Here is a 10,000-nt window from a genome sequence, read left to right on the forward strand (position 1 = left end):
ACGTGGATTTCACGGGAAGTTTAACTGGAGTTTTACACGTGTTTTTTAAGGTTTCAAACACGAGTTTTTTTATGTTTTAAATACGTGTTTTTAAGGTTTTAAACTCGTGTTTTATGAGGTTTTAAATTCGTGTTTTCTATAGTTTAAAACGGCCTTATGGCATTAAATAAAGTTTCCAAACGGAAACTTTATTTAATGCCTTAAGTTAGTTCAGGCATAAGTTTTCCAAACTTATGCCTGAACTAACAGCTGTTCAGCACGGTTTAATGATAAACCAAAAATACGTAGGTTTTGTTAGACACGTTTATAGCTTTAAACATGTAAACCTTTTTTTATATATACTATATTATATTTACAACAATTTTGTTGTTTTATTTTTGTTTTTTAAGGTAAATTATTTTACAATAATACTACGAAGAAAAAATAAACAAAGAAATAAAAAACCAAATCATTAAAAATAAGCTAATAAAAGACGCTTGGCACATGGTTACCGTACATAATATTTAATTTCGATTGATCGCCTCTTCCGTCGTTATAAAATCTAAAATCGTATAACAATACGCTTTCGCATTTTTACAAACAATTCCAGTAGCATCGAATATTCTTTTTAATTTTTCTTAAAAGTCGGGTCTCGAACTTTACTAATTCCTCAATTGAGGTAACCTGTTCAAATTTAATTTCTTTCAAATCTTTATCTAAAAACTATTGCAGTAGCCCAAATTTCTTTTTATGTAATGGTGTGACAATCATTTTACGCTAAAACATGGCATCAGCCATGGGAGAGGTTTCGTTTGTCTGATTTTTTGGTCGATCTGTATTGGAAATGGTTTTTGATGATTCGCCTTAATCTACTTAAAAAAAAACAAGTTTTATAATAAATAACAAAATAAATGATTATCTTAGTCTATTGCTTTGTATTGTACCTAAATAAATGCACTATAAAAAATGCTATTTGAAAAAATCAGAGTGATGATTCGATGGAAGAGTAAAATTGCTTTTTTCTTTATTAATCACGCTTGTTTGTGTCTGTACATTTAAACGGAATCGACCCTTCATTCTTCTTTTCAAATTGTTTTTTAGAGCCTTCAACCTAAATAAGAGAGGCCCTTTAAGAATTTATGAAACCCATTAAGAAACATAATTCATCAAATATACTATTGTACTTTTTAAATGTTATAAACTTTTAAATTAAATGCAAATAAGTTATTACTTTGGAAACACCCAGAAGCCCGAGTATTCACAAGTATTTTCATTAGCATTTGTACAAGGATGTAAATCCTCTCTTAATTGATTTTTGCTTATAAATATAGAAATCTTTAAAGGTTGATTCGAAACCATCTCATTTAGGTTTTGTTGCTTGTTAAAGTGCAAATATCCTGTTTTAAGATAAATTAGACTAATAAATACTCAAATATAGGTAATAAATATAAATATAAGTTATATATAATATTTAAAAAAAACCAGATGCACACATGCCCCCTGTTCACCTACCTTAATCAACATTAACATTATTATCTTCATTAAGTTTCTGAAGTCTTCTATAAATATATTGCCTTCATCTAGATTATGTGATAACGGTAAAACTCCTAAAAGATAAAATTTGCAAAAACAAAATTTACCAGAAATATTAGTGTCATTTTAAATTTTTTGAAGTTAAAGATAAATAACTAGAGTTTCAATACAAGTATTTTCATTAACAGTTGTACCACCATTAATATTTTTTCTCATTCTCTTTTTCGTTGAACATGTGAAAAACTTAGTAGTTGACTTTTAGTAGAATTAGTAAGATTATTTTAGTAGATTATAAGTAAGTAGAAGACTTATAGTAGAATCTTTTCAATTTATGTTTTGTTGCTTATTAAAACCCACATATTCTGGTTTAAAAATGTTATATATATATATATATATATATATATATATATATATATATATATATATATATATATATATATATATACACATACGCACAAACAAAACAAAAAAAGTTCAATATGTGCTAATGCATATCACTAGCCATAGCCTGCTTGATAATAGACCCTTACCTTTATCAGCAAAAAAAAATATCATTTCTGCAATCAGATAGACTATGCAAGAAATTTTCTTGCTGGCTTCGGCTCATGCCATATTTTTTATACTGCTGACTCATTTTTGTATCTTCTCAAACAATTAAAAATTAATTTAACATTTACATAATAATTTTCGTATATAAACAATTGATTTACAGATAAGTAAAGTTACTTACGGACAGTATTTTGCAACAAAGTATTACTAGATTTTGCTGTCAATATTGGTAGAGAAAGTTTATTCGATGAAGCATAGGTAGGACAAATTTAAACATTCAGGAAATAAATTTCCAGCTAAGGCTGATCGATATTTTTTCATATATTCTTTCTACTATGCTGAACTTGTTCTTTTCATTTTTGTTAAATAATTATTATTATTAGGATATCCTATAGCATTTAGTACACACACATTTATATAGGAACAACACTAATATTTTTCAAACATATAACAATAATAACAATAGTAATAATAATAACAATAGTGTGTATGTATGTATATATGTATATATATATATATATATATATATATATATATATATATATATATATATATATATATATATTTATACATACATACATAATATATAGACTTATACATACACACATATATACATATGAATACATAAATGAACACATACATATTTTATATATGTATTATACATACATATATAAAATATACATTGTATAAAATATATAGATACACAAGTGTGTATGTATATAGATACACGTGTGTATATATATGTGTATATATATATATATATATATGTGCATATAAATATATATATATATATATATATATATATGTGTGTGTGCATATATATATATATTTATATTTATATGTATATATATATATATTTATATGTATATATATATATTTAAATATATATATATATACATATATACATATATACATATATATATATATATATATATATATAATATATATATATATATATATATATATATATATATATATATATAGGTACGTGGAAATCGCGATTAACGGAACCGATTTTTATGCTAAAATTTTGGTTCTCGTTTTTTTAACTCTTTTTTAGACAGCGTGAGACAGACGTAGTTTTGTGGAGTTTCTTTTAAGAAACATATATACACATAGATACTTTTTGGAAAGAAGAAAAGCTAATCTTGATTTTTTAAATACTTTTATGCATGGTTAATAACTTTTTTATGGGAAATTTCGCTCTGGAATATTAGGTTGATGTTCTCTCATGAATTTGTGGTCAAAGAAATGTAGAGTCCGCCTTTTTTATTATTAAAATAGTTTGCTTCATGCATTTTCTATGCACATGCCAAATTTCAACGAAAAATAATTATAAGCAATTAGTTTATTTAGTGTTATACCAAGTATACCACTTTTTTCAGGTAGCCTTAGGCAAACGGTTTTTTGATGTGGTTCTTTTTAGAAACATATATAAACCTTGACAACTTTTGAAAAGAAGAAAACTTTGGCTTGATTTTTATATAAATATTGTGTATTGCTACCATACTTTTTTATGGAGTATTTTGCTGAGAATTTTGCATGAAAATTTGGATGATGTTGTCACTTGGATTTGTAGTCCAAGAAATGTAGAGTCCGCTTTTTTTATTATTAAAATAGTTTGCTTTATGCATTTTCTATGAACATGCCAAATTTCAACGAAAAATAATTATAAGCAATTAGTCTAATTAGTGTTGGACTTTAGGTACCTAATTTCGGTTTTTCTGTTTGTTTATTTTTTGGTAAGCGAAATCCGGGTGGGGCCGAAATCCGGATAAGGGGGCGATTCAAATAAAAATCTTATTTTAAATTATTTTAATTTATATTATTAGATTTAATTTAATATGGACAAGCTTAATAAAACTGTTTGAGATGCACTAACAGATAGTAAGTTTAATTTTTTTTATTAATGACAATAGTATTAATAACTATTTTCAAATCCAAAATATAATGATTAATGTTAAAAGTTTTTTATGTAACATTTAAAAAAAGATTAATGTTTCAGATTAAAACTGTTGGTATTCAATTACAACAGTTTTTATATTTTAAAACACTAACATTTAATATTTTAAAAACACTAAGAAGTTTTTTGTTAAGATTAAATTAATGAAGTATGTAATATACTTATTTATATGTGGTTTATAATAGCCTATTAAACTATTGAACTGATTGTTAACTGTTAGTACCAGTTGAAAATTTTATTAAGATATCACATATAAATAAAAATATTTCATACTTCATTAGTTTAATCTTAACAAAAAACTTCTTCGTGTTTTTAAAATATAACAAAAGATATCATTATTATTGTCTTTTATTATTTTTGGATTATATACTTCTTTATCTTTGGGTTATTGATTAAATCATTATACAAGCATGTCTAATATTTATTTATTTTTTAGATCCTACCTGGCTTTTTGTAGATTTTTTGAGATTTCATTAGTATAAATCAGATAAATTTTGGGTTTATTTATTAAAAAAACATTACCATAATCACAAAGAGAAAATAGTTTACAAAAAGTTAATGTTATTAAACATTTATAATATCTTTCTAATATAGAAACACTTAAAAAACTTAAGTTAATGTTTTTTACTTATTGTATACTATCTTTATCTGTGTTTGTTGTTTACATAAGTTTATAACTATTCCTAATGTTATCTTGTTGCTTATAAATAAATTATCTTTATATTTTAATAGTTATATTTTCATTGCTTTATTTTATTTTGTTAGTATAGTTGTTGCACCTTAAGCAGAACAGCTTTGACGGTTGTTACATTTGTAACTTACTGTTAATAATTTCAAATTATTTTGTATACAACTTTTTTGTTACTTTTAGTCGAATCTACACAGCCTATTGCTGGTAAGTTTGTATCAGTTTGTATATGTTAATGATTATAGAATTTGCTAAAACTTTTTAGTCTGTGAATAGATTTTAAAGATTACTAGTTTCAAAGTCATTATTTGCAATATTTATTTTTTATTACAAATTTTGAATTTTAATTACATCTTTGTCTTCAACGAATTGTAAGTTTCCCAATTATTACTTTTTAATATGTGTATATATTTTCGACGACTGAAATATAAATTTTTTATTAGGTATTTTTTAACCTCAGTTCTTTCTACATCTGCTATAAGTGGTATGTTTACAAATTTTTACTTTTTATTATGTTTATGCATATCTTGGCAGTTACAATATTTATTTTTAATTACAACTTTGAAATCATTAGTTACATCTTCAGCGACTACTATGATTAGTAAGTTTAAAAACTATTATTTGCAAACATGTACACACCTTTCTTATCAATTACAAATTTTTATAAAAACTTTTTTTATCTTTAGTTCCACGTGCACAACCTTCTGCTTGTAAATTTATGATTTAGAAATGTTTCTAAATGATTATTGAATTTATGTTTCTATTTATATACATTATTTAATGCATTAGTATTGTGTTATCCCTCAAAGTGCAGTGGAACGAAATTTTTACTCTCATTAACATTTTTTAAGCTATCATTGATTAATACGTTGTTCATATTATTTATTCAGTCTATCACTTTCACAATTAATTGTTTTATATTAAATTTTATATAAAATTGTTTTATATTAAATTGTTTTATATTACATTTTAAAGCAGAACAGCTTTGACGATTGTTAAATTTGTAACTTACTGTTGACAATTTCAAATTATATTGTGTACAATTTTTTTGTTATTTTTAGTCGAATCTACACAGCCTATCACTGGTAAGTTTGTATCAGTTTGTATATGTTTATCACTGGTAAGTTTATATCAATTTGTATATACTTATTTACTATTCTTGTTTTAGTTTATTTAAACTGTTTGTTTGACTTTGTTAATAGTTATTTGATTTTAAATTAGTTTACCTTATGTTTACAGTTCCTAAAAATTACATTTGCATTATTGATGTTGAAATAATATTTTCTTTTTTTACATTATTTATAATGTTATTAATTTCTAATAAATTATTATATATTATTCCTTTGTTTAGGCAAATTGAATTGAAACTTTAATATATTAAGTTTTTATATATACTTTTTAGAGGCATTTTAGGGTGGATACTCCAACTTGCATCTTGTAATGTGGTAAGATTTGTAAAGTTATTTCTCCCTTTTCAAATAAACACAATTTAAAATTTTTTTTTTAATTTTCATTGACATTTTTTTCAAGTTTGAATAAGAAGGAGTGGGGGGGGGGGGTCATTGGGCGTGGCACACGCCCCTCCTCTAGTAAAATAATCTTGAATACTTATTTCTCTTTTTCAATAAACTCAATTTAAAACCTTTTTTCAAATATCTTATAAATCTTTTTTTTAAATTGGATAAGACTGGAAGGGGAGGGGGAGGGGTCATTGGGGGTGGCACATGTCCCACCTCTAATGTCAATTTATAAACCACTTGTATATGATGTAAAATAAGAAAATGTAATTTAAACTTTTTAACACAAAATATAATCAATGTTTTTTAGGTTAAAATATTTATAAAAATGTAACATTTCACTACGAGGGTGTTTAAACGTAACAAAGACATCCACCCTTTAATCTAAAATAGACCACTAATATTTGGAAATGGAATGGAAGCAAATCAGATTAACTTTTTATGTATAAAGATAACATATTTTATCAGAAAAACACTCTTTCGTGTGAAAAACTTGTATTTTTTTAAAGTTACGATGGTTTTCCGGTACCCCCTCTGGCCCTCTAAACGCCCCTTTATCTATAGAGTTATGTGAACTTATAGTCTACTCTTACATCTCTCTTTTGATACCAAGGTATAGGCATTTGGATAAGATTTGACAAAGTTATAACAATTTCAGTGGAAAAAAGAAATTTTTTAGAACCAGTTTCTTCAATAAATCCATATATCGAAAATTCGCTACTAAAAACGTCATAACTTTTTTTTAAATTGTTCGTTTTTAATAATTTTTTCACCTTTAAAATACTGTACTGAAGGGCTTTCCAATGATATATAACATTCTAGGATATGCTCAATCTAAAAAAATCAGCCCACGTACCTATATATATATATATATATATATATATATATATATATATATATATATATATATATATATAATATATATATATATATATATATATATATATATATATATATATATATATATATATATATATATATATATATATATATATATATATATATATATATATATATATATATATATATATACATGCTAATACTTAACAAAAACTGAATTTATTTAACATATAAATTTTCTCGACAAATGTTTTTCTGAATGTTCTTGTTACACACTCCAAAACCTTCCGAATAATAAAAATGCAATAAATTTAAATAATCGCGTGCTTTTAGTAATGGTTTCACATTCGTTGCGAAAACTTCTGATAATTTAATACTCCATTTTTGTAACTGAAAAACCATCACTAAAAACTTAATATCCAAACTGGTTTTTTGGTAAAATATAGTAGTTAATATCACGGAATCAAAACCCTATTCTTGACACGTGTTATTCTCAGTGTTTTCGGGAGTTTTAAACACGCAACAGAAACCACGCGTAACTTTTGAACGAGTTGTGCCGTCTGGGTAGATACCCAGTGGGCACGGGACAAAAATAAGACGTCTTTTAAACGTGTTTTGAACGTTTTGGACGTCTTTTGAACGTTCAAAAGACGTCTTTTTCAGGTCCCGTGCCCACTGGGTATGGTCTGTTTTTGCAAGAAAGATACAATAGAAACAAAAGAAATTATCCGATAAAATCTTTAACGAACGATGTTTACTCAAAGTTAATTAGTAAATGGATCTACGCCGATGCTTTATTTGTACATCCTGTAATACATATTGAACATTATATTACTGCAACATTGGTGAATGATTGGAATGCAGCCAACTTGGTTGCTAGGGAAAAGCAAGCGTAAAGGATAAAGATAGATTTGTAGCAAACCTTGACAAGTTGTTTGATATACTGAATTGTAATTGCCAAATTATTACTTGTCAAGAAAAAAACTGTTCGTCAGAATGTGACGATGAAGCCCACATTAATTGCACGTGCGAAAAGAAGAAAAAGATTCCAAAAAAAGAGTTAGTTTTTATACTTGGGCAAAGAGCTAAAATAGGGACTACCGGTCCACATCAAATTGGGTTAGCTGACTTGAAAGAAAACAAAAAGCTACATAAAACTGGAGAAAGAAGATTGAAGGAAGAAGTAAGATTTTTTAAATTAGTTATATTTTTAATTAGCAATTTGTTAATGAAGAAAAATCTCTAAAGTAAAATTAATTTTATTTATATTACAAGTAAATCTGCCTTTTTAAACTTAAAAATAACAAAATATAATTAAATTTAAGTTACGGTATTTTACAAAGCATTAGTTAATAAAAATTCAATTATTTTATCTAAAGTTAAAACAAAAAGCGTCTCAAGTACAGCAACAAACAACTAGAAGTCAGGAAGAAATGTTTGAATTTGAATTGAGCGAAACAGAGGATCTATTTAGTAATGAATGTTTTGTAACTAACAGCAATACTGAACTCAATCTAATGTGTCAACAGAATGAAGTTCATGAACGTTTACACGGACAAAGGAATTATGAAAGTATTTCCAACATAGCTTTAGCAAGCATACGGTATGGTACAGGCTTACGGGAAACAGCTGCAATTGCATCGGCAGCTTGGATGGATGCAGGAATAATTAAAGAAGATGATACCAAGTTAGTTATTGATCACAGCAAAGTCAAACGAGCTCAAGAAAAACTTATGCAGTCTCTTTCTATAGAGTTTGATACTCAATGCAGGTCTAGCATTATTGATTGCTTTTTTTTTGATGGCGGAATTGATAATACAAAAGTTCAATGAGTAGTCGAAGGTTCGTCTAAATATTATCCTGCTACAATCAAAGAGGAACATTATAGTATGTCAAGAGCCCGGAGGAAGATATCTTTTCCATTTCACACCTGAAAAGGCTCAAAAACATATGAAACACGCTGAAGTAATTGCCCAGAATATATATGAATTTTTGAAAAAAAAAAGTAACGATAAAAGTTTAAAAGCGATCGGCGGTGATTCTACTAGTGTTAACACAGGATGGTCAGGCGGAGCAATACATTGGCTGAAAGTAAAATTAGGATTTCACTTTCATTAAGATTAATTACTCCATACAAAGAACTTCCTCCGCGTATTCTGATAACTAATCTTGATGGAGAGACTCTGAGCAGCAACAAATGGAGAGGCAGTATTGGTCATTTAATAATACTGCCAATTATTTGATAATTGGCAGTATTATTAAATGACGCAACTGCTCTGGAAATTAATCCATCCTTTGAAAAAACTGATGTCGGATATCCGCTTATTACTCTAAAGGACGAAGTAATAAAAAATTTATCCTCCGATCAGTTTTATGGATATAAAATAGTCTCTGCCATTAGAAGTGGAAAAATACCCGCAGACTTGGCTTTACTTGAAATTGGGCCAGTTAATCATTCCAGATGGTTGACAACTGCCAACAGACTTTGTAGAGTTTGTCTATGTGGTTTAAAATTAAAGTCGAACACAGGTTTACTGAAGGACCGAGACATATTCTTAACCAGCTTAGCCTTCTGAAACATCAACCAAGTGAAGTACTAGAAATTGTTATGCAAACCGGTCGACGTTCAGCGTGGTATGCTTTCTCTAAGTCCATCATACAGACCATGCTCTGCTCGGAGAATGTAAAGGAAAGAAAGAACGGTATAGAGTTAATTGTGAAAATCAGAGGTCCTGGTGATGAAAAACTTCAAACTGGTGATAAAAATGTAAGAGCTAAAATAACTCCAGAAATAAAACCAGATGCAACAACGATTATACAGCTAATCGACTGGAATATCTCCAATGAGCCTATTCTTACTTGTGATCTGACAACAGAAGAAGTAAAACAGATAATATTTCAGCCTATGAATGTTCTTAATTGGCCTTGTCA

General features: G+C 26.8%; 2 long non-coding RNA genes across 2 annotated transcripts; one reads left to right on the forward strand and one right to left on the reverse strand.

Annotated features, from left to right (window-relative positions):
• Positions 1 to 929: 929 nt before the first annotated feature.
• Positions 930 to 2,490, reverse strand: LOC136080953 (uncharacterized). The gene is made up of 5 exons (XR_010638757.1): positions 2,243 to 2,490; positions 2,043 to 2,157; positions 1,492 to 1,586; positions 1,211 to 1,376; positions 930 to 1,090 (listed from the first exon to the last, which is right to left on the reverse strand). It is a non-coding gene; the product is annotated as an uncharacterized LOC136080953 (long non-coding RNA).
• Positions 2,491 to 4,878: 2,388 nt separating this feature from the next.
• On the forward strand, positions 4,879 to 5,833 carry LOC136080954 (uncharacterized). The gene is made up of 3 exons (XR_010638758.1): positions 4,879 to 4,919; positions 5,156 to 5,196; positions 5,774 to 5,833. It is a non-coding gene; the product is annotated as an uncharacterized LOC136080954 (long non-coding RNA).
• Positions 5,834 to 10,000: the final 4,167 nt, after the last annotated feature.

Source organism: Hydra vulgaris, chromosome 06 (assembly GCF_038396675.1).
Source record: "Hydra vulgaris chromosome 06, alternate assembly HydraT2T_AEP".
NCBI classification, from domain to species: Eukaryota; Metazoa; Cnidaria; class Hydrozoa; order Anthoathecata; family Hydridae; genus Hydra; species Hydra vulgaris.